At 32.5% G+C, this 15,390-nt stretch overlaps 1 long non-coding RNA gene across 1 annotated transcript; it reads left to right on the top strand.

Moving 5' to 3' along the window:
• The first annotated feature begins 10,310 nt into the window (after positions 1 to 10,310).
• On the top strand, positions 10,311 to 12,043 carry LOC112685070. Its single transcript, XR_003148752.1, has 3 exons — positions 10,311 to 10,420; positions 10,488 to 10,640; positions 11,893 to 12,043. It is a non-coding gene; the product is annotated as an uncharacterized LOC112685070 (long non-coding RNA).
• The last annotated feature ends 3,347 nt before the right edge of the window (positions 12,044 to 15,390 follow it).

The raw sequence follows: 15,390 nt of genomic DNA, 5'->3' as shown, positions 1-15,390 counted from the left end.
ACATTATTATTTATTATTATTATATGTCTTATAAATATAAAAAGTAATTGTAATATTTGTCCAGAATGTTTATGTCAATGTTTTATGTATAACTCATAATTATATGTACTTTATGAGTACAAAAATTTTTAATATTTTTATTTATAGTTTTATGGAAAAAAAAGTAATTTTTCTATAATTTGGCCAAGTTAATGAGATGTCAATTTCGAAATAACATCAAAACAAAATAAATACGACTGCAGTTGAACTAATTATAAGAAAAATAAATAGGTACCTTAATTATTGAATATTAATTGTATTAATATAATAATTTAGAAACATGTTTAATGCGGCCCACGCCATGATAAAAAAAATATCGACTTCATCGGCAATGGCATTAGTGGGCCGTCAACAGTATATTTAATGGTTCGTAGGAGCCGTAGTCGATTAACAGATTATATTAGCGTATGCAAAATAAAGCTTGATTTCATAAATTACGCATTATCAACGCACGACGTGTGTTTAGTCAATATTTTAAGCATACAGTTCTAGATTTAACTACGGTCTCATTAATGATTTCAATTGTCAACTGTATAGCATTTACAGTACAACTACGTCATGTGCATTAATTTAACGATAGTTTGACATTTTTTGGATTATATAACACAATATTCTAGCTCGTTTAGACAAGTAATATTATTTTTCGAACGAAACCCAAGCGCGATGCACATAATATTCTCTGGAAAAGCACAATAGCGTTGTTTACGCATTGATCAATAATTCATCGTAAGTCGTAAAAATACAAAAATAAAAAAAATAAAAAAATAAATGATTCAATCAAAACTGTATAACGAAATCAAATCGAACAAGTATCACGTTTAAACAGAAGTCGTAAAGCCCGACCGCACTTATCCAGGTATACAGGGTGGTCAGAGTTTCACGTGAGAAGAATTCACTCAAGTTTACAGAATGATTATAACTCTAAATAGGTAACACGAAATCTCTTAAAATATTCCGTACCATAAAACGTTCTATATATATGCATATGTTTCATATGAAAAAATCGCTACCGTCCTATGAAAAATGCGTTTGTAGTTTAATGACTTCATAGATTTTTTTTTCCGGGGGAACCGATGTGACGAGAAGCTTCTAGCCCGACGGGGCTTGTTTAAACAACGTAAGTCCTGTACGTGAAACACTATTCGCGCCGGTAAGTCATACAAAGGGAAACGAAATGTGTTGTGTTTAGACGATGTGTGACGACGGTGAACGCCTACCCGATCGATCGGAGTGTATAACGCGGGTGGGCAGCCGGTAGCTAGTACGTCCGTTGCAGGCGCAAAACCAATGGACGGAACGCATTTTGAGGCTCGGGTAAAAGCTGTAGACTATCGGAAACCTTGCCCACGAGATTTCGGTTCGACCCGATTTCAGCCAGACGATTGTCTCGAGGTGTGATTCTTTACCGTACCAGATGTTGTACGGGTTTAATCCACGCAATTGTTTTCGGTCACCAAGTACTAAGTACAGCGGTTCAACCCGATAAAAATATTTCCATAAATATAAATATATATTGCATCATTTTACTGTAGTTTTTAGGAGACCGTATGAAGAAATCCAACGTTGAATTCGAATTGTCATCCCTTTATACGCCAGTAGGTCTGATATAGCTTCTTTTGTGGAAAACATCTATTTTTTATCGACTTATTACGATGTAGTCTCATCGCACACGTTTTACATTTCTTCAAAACTTACATCAACTATGAAACCAATTGTTGGATTCTATTGCGTTTTATAATTATTTCATAAAATAACTGTTTCACGATTTTATAGAAATAAAAAAAATAAAAATTTATTTTTCTACTGATAATTCGAATTTACGTTTTATTTTTCATACCTAATTTCTAATAACGGTAGATAAGTCCACTTCGACAAAATTACATAAAAACGAAAAATAAGGGAGAACACTCTGGACCACTCTATAAATTATAGTAATAGTTCAGTTCTGAAAACCGACACTATAACACATATTGTCTTTCTCAGAAATATTTATCAAACTTTTTAATCTTTTCTTTCTTGCAGACACGTTTTATTTTATTTTTATGTTTCTTTTTCTTAAATATTCATAGAAATATCTTCGAATTCACTGTTTATAGTTTAAAAAGAAATATGGTCGACAGCCTGATATTACCACAATGTCATTCTTTGTTCGACAAAGTTGCGCTCAGGTTATATGTGTTTTTGTTGCCTCGCACTACTTTGTCAAACAAATGTTATGGTTTTCGTACGAAACAGTCAACATTTTATGGGAAAATTAACAGGCACTGTCGAGTAACCGTCTTGTCGCTGCCAAAAAATCGATCATTATTCACATGTAACACGGTTACGTGATATGATTAACCAAAGTTAAAAAAATGAACATAAAAATAATACGGTTGCTTTTCCTCTGTAATGAAAATAATGACATTTTGTGTAATCTCCAGTACACTTGTCCAGAATTGGATTGTCCTCATGAGTCGATGTCTGTAACAATAGGTTTTAATTTTGCAATAAATATTTTCACAAGTTTTTTTTAATTTCCTTTCAGACATATATGTAAATCGGTATTTTATAACCATTTAAATGGTCAAATTTTCATCAAAGATCTTATCAATTAGCATAATATGTACGAGAAAAATAAAGAAAGGTACAAATTACCAATCTTAAGATAAAAACAGTCAGTGATAAAACATATTATTTACGTTTTACTGACTTTTCTGAGCCAAAAATTCGGTACTAAACCTTTTCCGCAACAGTCTATAATTATTATTATTCGAGTATGTACTTATAAGCAATAAAGTTATGGTTTAATATTTGATGACGTGCAATGTACATCAACATTTTCACCAAAGTACTTTAAATATAAAATCAAATATAGCGGTATTTGTGAGAGGGGAAGAGAGAATACAATTGCAATGTAAAAAAGTATATTAACAAAGTTTTATATTAATATAAAACGCATAAATAACTACATACAGTAGGAATAAATGTCGAATTCAAAAGTACAATATTTAATAATACAAAAAAAAACAAAAACAAAAGTACAACATTCGATGATGGTAAAAATTAGTATTGAAAAAATGTTTAATATTCACTTACGTATCAAATAATATAATTCTTGTGTGCGCACGCGCACGCGCGCGCGTATGTGTGTATTTTATAATTGTATATTAAATATAATACGTGTGCGTATATATATTTATAATTTTCAAATAATGATCAAACGCAGTGCATAATAAATCGGTTTATTTAAACCTCTATGAAAACGCCGTGGATATTTCATTTAATTACCGGTTTACCGTAATCCTTGTACACATGCCGCTGGCTTGGACAAAGGTGAAACTCCCTTTCGACTAGGGTGTGAAAGTAATTATTGTGCCTCTATATGTTGTGCAGGTACAAAAATGGTAATCGAATTATTTTTGATATATAATACGCGCTATAGGTTCACTATAAAACGCAATGCGGATACTCGCGGGCGGCCGTATTCGGGGGCCATGAGCGGTGAAGAGAGAAAAAGATAAATGTAGAGTGAGAGAAATATAGATGAGGTCGAGAGAAGTGATATCGTCGGGTTTGCGACCAATTTTTTTTTTCCACCATATACACGCATCGACGTTTTTTGCGATCGTAAAACATCTACGAATAGCTATCGCTGCATGCTTTTCTATAAAAAAAAAAAAAATAAATAAATAAAAAACGATAGCAAAAACTATAAAAGTGCTGTCGTCCGTGATAAATTTACTATTCGAATTTTATAAAAGTTGAGTAATCTGCCACTGCCATCTCGTTGAATTACGGCGTAGAAATCCAAAGTGCACGTGCGCACCTAATATTAATTTATTATTGTTACAAATTTGATTGTGATTTTCTAAGTACGATCGTTCTTTTTTTATGCTCAGATTACGATTAATTAAAAATGTTTGGGCACTTTAACATCTATTTTTTACCGATACGTAGATTTTTTTTTTACTTTTCAACAGGATTATCATATGGCAGTATCAACCGTTATTTTTCAAAGAGGATTATCATATTTTTTTTTAAAAAAAAATTATTCCTTTTATTTTCCTGAGTTGATGTAACGCAATTCAAATTCAGAACAATAGATTCGGAGTTATTTATTTAAAATGGGCATTATTCGATCGGAACAAAAAAAAATCATCGTTAATTGTTTTGATAGTATGATGTAATTTGTTGTTTTATATTATTATTATTCGCAGCTCATTCAACGATTCAAACTAAACAACAAGCTTTTGCTTATCACAATACACGTAATACACAAAAAGAAAATATCAACAGTCAAATACTAATATAATTGTATACTTATCACGTTCAACTTTGAATTTTTAAAACTGCAAAAGTACTGGCACGAATGTTAACTATGTCACATCGAAAATTCCAGAAAACTAACTTAGTACCCATATGCGAAAATAAATTACGTTCCCGTTTGAAAATCAAAAGTTCACATTGCCGAAAACATATCCATGTAGTGCCCATAGCTATTCCAACGATCATAATTTGAAAAAATGCGTCATTTAAGCATAAAAAGGAGTTGAGCGTGCAAAAAAAAAAAATCCCTGCACGTCATCAATGTATTTTTATAGTTATACCATGAAACGGTCGTTATCGGTGATACCGATAACAACCTGAGCGTTTCTCTTTCGGGCCATTCGGGGCTTAAGGATGTCCACGAGATAGGAGAGCCGTTTCGTAATCGGACACGCCGTCAGGTGCGGGTCACTGCCTTCGAACTCCCATCATATACGTCGTGCATTTATCTGTATTCATCTGTGTTACACATGTTAGTAAGTAAACTCTTACGTAAATATACATGATATGCTTTATGATACACACGTTCCCGCATCACCTTACTGGCGACCTCAACTATTTCTTAATACACAGATGCACTGTACAGTAATTTAACTACGATTTTCTCCGTGGCACTCGGTGTTCGATACATCCAAAATACACCGAAAACTAAATACTTACACTGTCGTGTCAACGCATTACCATAATTACTTTCATCACTCTTCATCCAGACCAATAGCTGTGCATGTACCCGACGTGGCATGAATAGTTCGCATGGCCATCATCAAGAGGGACAACGAAACCATTTGCCCCAAGCCCCGGTCTAGGAAAATATAAAGGTGTACCCTTAAAGTCCAGATCGATTAGAAATATTCGTCCTTACCCATTTTAGATTATTGATATTAATATATTTTTTTTTTTTTTTGCCTAGGTCTTAAACATTACAGCCACTTCTATATATATATATATATATATATATATATATATATATATATATAACTCTGTAATTTACGAGTATAACGATTATTACCGGATTGTAATGTATGACAATTTTATCCGGATTTACGAAAAAATTCGCTATCGAATTTCAAAACAACAACTTATGGTCTATGGCCGTTTATAAATTATCTAGCAATAAATTTGATTTTAATTAAATATGATAACTGCAGTTATACATTGTTAAGAAGTTACTAAAAATGTAGTTTATTGCATCAATGCACATAAATGACCTTGATTGGTTAAGGTTTGGAATACTGTTTTTAATTTACGTTTTGCAAACGTGGTGAGTGATTTCTTTATCATAACCGTATGTTATTGTGATGATTGAAGGGTCTATAAATCGATTTGCCCCAGGTCCTAAAAATCCTTAGGGCGGCTCTGATAGTTCGTAACAATGCATACATACGCCGTCTGAATAATAGATAAAAATGCTGAAACGAACAGAACAGGATTTGTAAACAATAATATATGGAAAACAAATCCTCCGCTCTTAAACTACGTTACAGTCGAATTTATTTTTCGCTACACATTATGTAAAATGTGCGCGTACCATATAATACTGTAACATTATACGAATGCATTAACAGATTTGTTGCGTATGAACCAAACGGGTATATTAAATATGACCGTCAACGTGGTTTACGGTAATAATTTTTGATCTGTAGCTGATGCGATAAACGGCATTGACTTTTTTTTTTCGATTTCCGCGATGAGCCAAAGACGTAAAGAAAATATAAACACGACGTGACCACGTACGGCGGTTCGTTCGTCGGATGTTTGAAATATATTTATCAACATTTTCACTGTTTTCAAAAAATCAATAAATTTATAACCAGGATACTGCAATATTTTCAAATAGAAATCATACACATATTAAATTATAACTATTCTTAACTGACATCTATATCTGAACGTCGTACGGTTAATTTTAGAAGTCGTCGTGATCATTCTTCTTAATTATTTTTAATCAATCTTAAACACCGGTGCAGGTTTTCGATTAATAATCTGAGAAGGTTTCTTAGTATTTATAATCTCAATTTTTTTATCACTATTAAACGGCACTCCTATCGGACTTGAAAAATAATCGGTTTTCGATTATATATTAATAATATTATATAAGTAGACACCTATAATGTAATATTCAGAGTATAAATTTTCTTTATGTTAATAAATATTGAATCAAAGTGTTCAAAAAATTATTTTTTCAAAAAGTAATTAAATACAATCGTATTATTAAACGAAATCGATGTATAAAAAATATAATTTTATTTTTCAATATCAGGGTATTTCAGCTCGGATTTTTTTTTTAATTTTTTTTACTTGTTTTTTAATTAAAAACTTATAATGCTTCAATTACGATGTCCACAAGTTCATAACAATAAACAATGCCGTATTCTTGATTAATGGTTCACCAAACATTGAATCACGCCTAACTATAGTTCAGAAACAATAATTATAAATTTTCACTTTTTATCCGACCAAACAGTTTATTTTGTCGACGAAGACTTAAGTTAAGTTTGAGTTTAATTTCATTTTAAGTTCAAAACCCGAACGTAAATACGATACAATACCGGTACATTATTAACGCGACTGTAAACTTAATGATGCACATTGCACCGTGTTAATACGTATTGTTACAATTAATAGCTCGTACGATACAACTCGAGCCACTTAAGCTACACATAATTCATCACGATGTACGACAAAGTGCGGTGTGTTATCATAAAATAATATTGCGCTGCAAGAAGACTGTCCATTGCAGATGTTGCATTTGCAATTCAACGTGCTCTAAAATGATGTAAGCTTTGAACAACGGTAATAAAAACAAAATTAACTAACGGAATAGATAAATGGTTTATTTTGCTGTGTCAATACGTCATGATACAAAATTATTATTATTAATCTCAATCATCGTGATGTACTGTTTGGGCTATGTCAGTTTTGAGTTTGGTACGTGTGAACTGCATAAGTTAACAGATCTGAAACACACAAAATATAAAATAAAAACACATTAGCCGGTAAATCGAAAATAGTGTTAGATATACGTGTTGAAATAGACGGGTAAATTCAATTTTTTCCTAATACTGTAATGAGAATTTATTATAAATTTTCAGCGAGACGTGTTTGGCAAACAATTTGTTAAGATTTCTCTTTATTGATGAGTTTCGAGAAAGAATTATAAACTAATTGAGTATACCTAGTAATACATTATTATTGTGTACAGTTATTGCAAGTAATTTTCCGCTCTACCGATGAAGTTCAAAAATAAAAATAAAACTTATTTCATGTTTATTGAAGTATAATTTTTTTGTTACGTTGGTAACAATTTTAATATTGTTCAAAGAAAAAACCAAGAAAATACGAGAAATTATAAACAGCAAGTTATTTTTTATCGTGTATCTTAATTATTTTCCACTTACAAACTAAATAACGTTCAATATTAAGGTAATACACAGTAATAATATTCAGTAATAAGAATTTAAAAGGGGGAAAAATGGAAAAATAATTTTGAGCGAACAATCAACAATATAATAAACATCGAACTCATGCATTGTTGTACGTGGTTCGAATAGAAACCTGTACATAAACATAACATCAGGGAAATTAGGATATTGATATACTAGTGAACTGGTCAATCCGTCTTTTAAGTACAGTAATACGTGTTGCTAAAATATTAAAATTGTCTCACTATCGATTGACCGGTGGCCGGGGTGGTTTTGCTGACGTTGGTCTTGACGGCCTTGGCGGAATGGACTTGTCCGACGACGACGATGTTCATGGATATCTTTTCAGCGCCCATTTTCGGTTTTCGGTTGGTTTTCGCGGAACGAAGGTGAATAAGCTGCGAGCAGAAACAAATAAAATAATCACGTAGACAATTATTAAATATACCGCGTTCGTTATGAACGCGAACGAAAATCAACACACGTATTGCAATCGTATTTACTCACCAGAGAATAAAATTGCACCAAGAAATGTGTGTTATGCCTGAACCGAGTTATCCGCCGTCCTTTTATACGACTGTTGTTTCACCTGCACGCGGCCGGACGACCGATCGGAACATGGCGTGATTTTCGACGCGGCCGATGACGTCAATACGGCGCCACGCGTTTTGTTACTCGTTTTTGGCAACGATTGGAAATATTTACTTTCCCGGAGAAGGCTATAATGGATAATCGTTCGATATTGATTCTGATCGAAGTGAACGGTCTGTTGGTCGGACATCGAAGGTTTTTTTTCTTTTTCCAAGACTTAGGTGTTAAAACCATGCAAAAAGTTTCACGTAGCAAATTTTTAGTCCGGGAACTGGATACAGCTGATGATATCTCAAAGGACGTTTTAAACGTGTTTCGTGTACATTTATATTTTCATTTAAAGCTTTCAAAAAATATCGGCATTCGTATTTTTTTATTTTTCATCGACTGGCTTATTGCAAATATTAAACGCTATTGCTCTTCGTTTTTAATCTTTGTGGAACAAAAACAACTTTTATCACACAGCACCCGGCTTTTGTTCATATTTGCAATCGTATTCAATCATCGCTTTCAAATTCAAATCAGGGATATTTGAAATATTCCCACAACCACCGATTTTAATTTTATAACCTAAGACATTTATCCGCACTAGCACAAACTGCTTAATGTTTTTCCATAAATTACTTTGGTCTTTGGGTCTCAGTACTTTTCCTTCATAACAATATTAGTAAATAATAATTGTTGATCATCAAATACAAATGATACTGTGCGGCCACAGTGCGCAAATAATAAAATTTTAACCGAGACGCATTCAGTTCGTTTTATTTCTCATACTGAAAAAATTGAAAGCCATAACTGACTGTTCTTAACATAATTTCGCAAGCGTTCGATATAAATACTTACGATGAGCTTCCAATGTGTGATTCAGAAATCATCGATACTTATTAACATAATACAACTTTATGTATTCATTTTACGTTGGAGAAGAGAAACCGTGAGATTTAAATTTTTTTACGATAACTATTAAAGTCTAGGTTTTCTGATTACTTTTATATCAATTATCCAAGACAGGCAAATAGATATTTGACTATTCTACCAAATGACACTTGGTATTATTATAAAATATTAACTAGGAATGCTGAAATTTATATTAATTCGTATTAATCTTCCTCGAATGTCTGATTATAAATTTTTAAATGTTAAATAATTAACATTTTTAATAACGTTCCTTCCACATATCTATGTACAAAGACATAACATCGACGACAGTGTGTTTTGTAATATTTTAAATTTGGTCAACGCTATTGACAGGATAAACGCAAACGCAAAAAAAACTGATTATTAAAACAATATATATATATATATATATATATATATATATTTATATATATATATATATTGAATAATAACTAATGCATTCATATATTAATTTTGACCAACTTTTTATGTATATGCATATATGTTTTGATATATTTACATATACTTATGTAAATATGTATTGTTGAATTTAAATATTATGCTTATTTATTGTGTGTTGCTTTATTATTTAATATTCTTTTAGATCTCGTTAAAACGTTTTTTATCGGTTTATGCTCTTGACATAATGAAATTTCAGCGTAACAAGCTTTTTTCTCGGTCCCTCGAAATTCATATTAAGCGTTACGATTTTGTTCATATTCACTACTTATATTTAAGTTATTTGAATTAATTACAGGAATAAGTGTGTTTACTACTATCTAGATCAACGTTTGAATTTACGTATGTGTTTGTACGGCCACAACAGCTTATACTTTACGGGAACGTTTTTCGCTGTAGTGTACCTAGGGATTTGTTTACGTAAAAATAGTCCCGACACGAACGTGTTCCTAAATTCCGTCGGCTAGGTTTTCATTTGAAAAATGAACTCGCACGTCAAACAAGAACGATATCGATTTAAAATGTTATTTATCTCTCTACGCAGTAATAACGCGTGATGTTAACGTTTCTGGCGATCGCGTGTTTGCTGACGAATAACTCGTGCAATCACACCACTCGGTCGCCATACTACGGCCGGTATAAATACGAGCCCGCGAGTTCGGCTGAGGCGTAACACACGTCAACTTGTGCAGACATATTCTTCGGTGAGTACAGGAAAACAACCTGGTAATTGCGAACAGAAAAATTAATGATTTCGTTTTCCGTTCGAAGTTTTTTCACCTCCGTTCCGCGAAAACCGACCGAAAACCGAAAATGGGCGCTGAAAAGGTATCCATGAACATCATCATCATCGGACAAGTCCATTCCGCCAAGGCCGTCAAGACAAACGTCAGCAAAGCCACCCCGGCCACCGGTCAATCGATAGTGAGACAATTTTAATACTTTAGCAACACGTATTACTGTACTTAAAAGATGGATTGACCAGTTCACTAGTATACTAATATCGTAATTTCCCTGATGTTATTTTCGTGTTCCTGTTTTCACCGGCTAATCCGCGGTGAGTACCACGTGCAATGTAGTTATTACAACTATTATTGCAATTATCCGACTAGACCGTTTGTTATCCGTGGTCAGACGATGAAATGATACGTGGTGGTTTCATGTTGTTGTTCAATTGTTTCACGTTGTTACCAACACTATAATCGATATTGACTTCTATTCGAATGTTGTTCGCCGTATACGCACATAACGATAGATCGGTCAACAAAATATAAATAACAATCTGTTTCGGAAATTCTTTTAATTTTTTTTTTTTTTATTTTATCAACATTGAGAATTATGTTAGGTTTCGTTATTTTTATGTTGAAAAAAAAATTGTTATCAATACCGACCGATATATTTTAAGTAATTTCAACATTAATAATCAGATGAGTTCTTTACATAATGTCTTCTCGTAGTCGGAAATATTTTAAATAAAAACGCTCGAATATTGATTGAAAAAAAAACCCGAAAATCGCTTAAGAGCTAAACTATATTCATTCTGAGATGTTTTTTCTATCAAAAAAGAGACTAATGCAAACAACGTATAATATTTTCCACTTGAAAATTGGTGTTTTCGATTTCATATTTTGCTTCTCGAAGAAAATATTTAAATTATTATTTTTCATTATAAATATCATCAACATTCTCTATCCAATTAATCGGTAATTAAACGACTAAAATTGTAAAAGTTCAAATAATAGAAATCGCTGTTAATTATTACGTATGATTTTAAATATTTAATTTAATTTATGTTTCGTAAGAAAGCACTTGTTTGTTCAACACTAAAGATTTGGAATATCTTTATAATTAAAAAACGAAAGTATTTTCATTCACGTTATTTGTTCGTATTGTATGCATTTTTTTGGAAAAATGAAATTTTTAATATCAGTTTCTTATTTAATGGCAAAAAAAAAAATCATCTGTTTGAATTTTAACTTTTTTTGCTTTTTATTTTATGCCGAAATATTATTCTAAAACATTTTTTTTTTTCAAATTAACTTATTCTTTCTTGACGATTTGATACACTTGTTTTCCTACCACATTACGCATTGTTGATTTTATTTGATTTTCATGAAATCCAACGATGCGACACTAACCACATATACTTTATTTATGCGCACATTGATTGTTTCAGAACTGTTAATGACTCGTGTAATCAACACATAATCAGAAACTCAAAAATGCCATAGCCAAAACAATACAAAACGTTGTAACTATATCATAGTAGTGTACTACATTATGTATTGACATCGCAAAAATAAATCGGTTCATACGTTTTCAACCTATTCAATGTTTACTTTATTTATATTGTTTTATACGTAATAAATCCTGCGTGCGTATGACGGGTAATGTTAAAATTTTGATAAAGTTGACAGTATTCCGGATAGTGTCAACATTAGTCTTGCGTTTTGGATGACTTGTAATTGTTCGATTACAAACATGATCCATAAACATCAACCGGATAATATAAACGCATTCAATAATAATCATGGCGACCGATGATAACGGTTGACTAATGTTGTATGATTCGACTGATGCCGATATCGTACATTGACATTGCCCGTAACGTAAACAATTTTAAATAATACTGATAAAATGCATCGCTGAGATCTATAAAAATTTATCTCGGATGGATTTTCACGGGGCAAAATTAATTAACCTTCGCGTACATTATGTACAAACACGTTAATAGTACAAATTTTGCTTTACTTTAAATATAAAAAAATATAAAACTAAAAATATTGTCGACAAACACTCGTTACGGGATATAGGTTACTGTTGTGTTTTTTATCGTACACCTAACGCGAAAACTTACAGGTTTTAGTCAAGCTATTATGAAAATTATTAAATCGAAATAAATAAATGGACATTGAACGAATCGTGGTAAACAAGAGCCTCGTACCGTAAACGTTTTACGGACTCACCGAGACCGTGGTAAAAGGTAGAACCGTAAACGCTATTTACGTGTTCTCGGAAACGTGTACGGATCCACGTTGCATTTGGTCGTTCGCAGTTCATGACAAGCGTTTCTTCGACCGACGTGACTCGTGTCCGCCGAATATTACCGCCCGGACGATGTACAGAGACCATCTGCCGGTCACCAACAACACCGCTCGGTTTAGCGATGTATGCACAGTTTTTTACCTGACGATAATTTTTATTTGCTATTCAACAATGATTTTGCGACGAATATCCTCGACCGTTCGGCACGTAATATCATGACCGATGGCCTTTCGCCACCGTATTGACCGTATCGTTTCGGATAATAACCGACCGCGTAAAACACTATTACAATAACGAACGACGATATCATATCGTACAGGTGTCTTATTGTGACGGGCAGTACGGCCCGAATTGGGTAGTCGAAAAAATCAAAATAGCAGTTGACTTTATGGGGCACCTTATAAAAATATAATTTTCCTTATAGAACGATTGAATTTCTACCGAGTATTTGGAATTTGTGTAATTTATAAACCCAACCTAGTACCTAATAAACAATGATTATGTAAGCTGACAATCATTACTACTTTGATAGTCGACGATTAATCTATGCAATTTAAATTTAAATAGTGGTAAAAGATCCGTATTTTTTCCAATATTTTATCACGCAACGGTCAAAATTCTAAAATATCAATATACAGTTTATTTGGGGAGGATATACGTATTATAATCTAAATAAATTTCATAAAAAAAACTTTTCACTGTGTTTAGGTAAAAATCCTTAGAATAAGCTCTGATATCGTACACGGATCAAACAGATCAGATCCGTTCGAGTGGCCGTGCGCATACAAGTGCACGTCTGAACACTTCTAAACGTATTCACCGCGTAGCCACTCGAAACGGATCGTCGAGTACGCAATGTATCGTTATGATATCATTTCAACTCGTATGTAGTAATACGATTGTTTTCGATGCACCGCAGCACTGCAAGACCGACGCGATACTTGATTCCTGCGGTGTTACACGTGTACACCATACATAATATTATCGATACATAAATAAATAAACGAATAGTTTATAAAGTTTGTCGATCTTAATGAAGTCGTGAATAACCCTTTGTATGTACCTTATGATGAATTTTTAATTCGAGACCATTCGTACTTCGTAAAAATATAATACACGAATGTAATACTCAAGTCTAAGCATTTATTTATTTTTATTTACACTATAACTATTGGTTTACTTATTTATATATTGATTTACGAGTGTTAACTGTTCAATAATTTTTAATTTTTTATTATTTTGTTACAATATTATTATTATAATTGAATGCGTGCACGCGAAACGAACGAATATCTCCGAAACGTTTCCGCTTGTACATTTTCTGCCGCAATGTGTAACACAGTCGAGAAATGCACTTACCTCATCCTAATTAAATTGGTCCAACCGCAACCGGGACGAATACGGGTTAGAACTGATCTCACTTCGATGATCGAAATAAGTGATAATCATAAATACCTTTTTAATAAATTTCACTACATCGTATTTTCCATGACTATGTGCGTTCGAATCGTTAATTATCAGACGATGTATTTTAGGAAACGGCATAAGTATATGTCGACAAAAATGGTAGTAACAATAGCACGTCGAGTTGTTGACAATACTTTTAAGCCGAGTTTATTTTTCTTGAACCGAGTGTGAGTTCGACTGGAGTAAGTACGATTCGCATAACATTGATCGTTTTAATCCATCATTCGACCGTGACTCGAACCGAATGCAAATCGTCAAGCCCGATTGCGGACGTGTTTTTTAATCATCGGGTTTTTAAAGTGATAGTTCGCTGGAAATATACGCATATTTTTATCGGTGATAGGGTTATACACGCTTTTGTCAATAATTATGCCAAACAGTAGTAAAAATAACTGCTCTCAAGTATAGTATACATCACATTCTAGTTTGGATTTATATACGTGCGCACAAAAGCTTTTCGAGCTTTTCATCGTCTCGAATTGTGTCAACCGGAGGGAAAAAAACATATTGCCAATACATATATGACGCTCCTCGTCGCTTCAATATTAAACGAAAACCTATAGAAAAAACTTTTCAAAAATGTGTTTGACTCGCGAGTCGAAATCCAAATCGAGTTGTCACGTTGCAATTTGCAATACACGCGTAAAAATGTGTTTTATTCATATTCTAGAGAAATCGCGTCTAAATAAAAAAAAAAGTTTATCGTTTAAGTTCACGTTTTTAAAAACTGATTTAAATTTATCACTCTCTTTATATTTCATGCGGTCACTAAACTATTATATTTGTGGTTTATAGAATAGTAATAATATGTTCGGTGTGCAGCCATAGAAAATATCTAGTATGATTTCATTATAGTTGTATGCCATAATTTAATACATTACATTGATATTATTTTTTAATTGATTTCATAATCATATTCTTGAAAGCAAATTTAATTACCAAATTCAATTGCTTCGCGCGTTCAAATAGTGATAAAATACCGATTTTTCGATTCGCCCGATTGTTATAACTCGCTTGTACAAAATTAATGATAACGAGCAAAACGCCTTTTGGATATAATTAAACGAATAATTATTGCAAGAAGGCTGCGCTATAATACATAAGAGTTGTTGAGTTAAAATGTAGGAATTAATTGTGCACGTTCAATAATAATTGTTTTTAA

Source organism: Sipha flava, unplaced genomic scaffold (genome assembly GCF_003268045.1).
Source record: "Sipha flava isolate LNK unplaced genomic scaffold, YSA_version1 264_pilon_pilon, whole genome shotgun sequence".
Taxonomy (NCBI): Eukaryota; Metazoa; Arthropoda; class Insecta; order Hemiptera; family Aphididae; genus Sipha; species Sipha flava.
The sequence above is the reverse complement of the archived record's forward strand: the minus strand, read 5'-3'. Positions and strand labels throughout refer to the sequence as shown.